Below are 1,324 nucleotides of genomic sequence, written 5' to 3'. Positions count from 1 at the left end.
AACCAACCTGACAGTAGTAAGAGTACTAGTAAACAAAAACAAAGTTTATATATTGAGATTCTGCAGATTAAGATGGCTAAAACATCACAAGCAGATAATTAGAAGAGGATGTAAGAACAATATTTAAGAAAATGTAAAAGGAAAAATCATGCATATTTCTATCTAAGTTATTTCCAGCAAATATATTTTTTATTTTGATAGTAACACTGTACATGTAACTTTTTTTACCTGCTAAGAACCAAACACAACCCATTGCCATCAAGTTGATTACATCTAATGGTGACACCCCCCCCCCCATGTGTTACAGAAGAGCACTACTCCATAAGGTTTTCATGGTTTAAATCTTAATGGACGCAGATCACCAGGCCTTTCTTCTGCAGGGCCCAGTCCTCAGCCCCACTAGGTGGGTTCAAGCAGCCATTCTTTAGGTTAGTAGATAAATGCAAACCACATGTGCCATCCAGGAACCTTTTCCACCTGCAACTATGTTATAGATTCAAGATAAATGGAGAACAATTAAAGCTGCCAACAATATCTTTCTTCTTAGATCAACAACCAATGCCCATGGAAGCAGGAGTAAAGAAGTCAAATGATCTATTGTACTGGGCAAACCTGCTGCAAGGAACCCCTTTGATGAATAAGGTGGAAATGATCCGAGGTCTTTTTAATCACCCCACGGACATGCCAAGATGACAGTGGAAAGGGGCAATGCATAGATTTTAATTGTGGTGCTGGTGAAGAATATTAACTATACCATGGTCTACGGGAAAACAGGCCTTCTGGTGGTACTGTTGACTAAATGTTGGACTGCAGACTTCAGTATAGACTATGACTCAAGGTAGAGAAAACCAAAATCCTTACAACTGGACCAAGAGACAACGTCATGACTGACGGAGAAAAGATTGAAGTTGTTAAGCACTTCATTTTGCTCGGATCCACAATCAATGCTCATGGATGAAGCAGTCAAGAAATCAAACAGCAAATCTGCTGCACAAGGCCTCTCTAAAGTTTTGAAAAAGCAAAGATGCCGTTTTGAAGTATAAGGAAGCCCTGACTCAGGCCAGGCTACTTCCAATCACCGCATGTGCACTGGATCAAACAAAACCAAACTCACTGCCATAGCCCTGGTTCTGCAGTGACCCTATGGAACAGGTAGAACTGCCCGCTGTGGGTTCCGAGATGGTAACTCGTTATGGGAGTAGAAAACCTCATCTTTCTCCCTCCTGGTAGTTGTGGCTAGTAGTTTTGAACTGCTGACCTTGTGATTAGCAGCCTAACATGTAACCATTGTGCCACCACGGCTCCAGGACATTTAGTAAGCAAG

This window comes from Echinops telfairi, unplaced genomic scaffold (assembly GCF_000313985.2).
Source record: "Echinops telfairi isolate 266 unplaced genomic scaffold, ASM31398v2 ScPeMD7_18;HRSCAF=68, whole genome shotgun sequence".
NCBI classification, from domain to species: domain Eukaryota; kingdom Metazoa; phylum Chordata; class Mammalia; order Afrosoricida; family Tenrecidae; genus Echinops; species Echinops telfairi.
The sequence above is the reverse complement of the archived record's forward strand: the minus strand, read 5'-3'. Positions refer to the sequence as shown.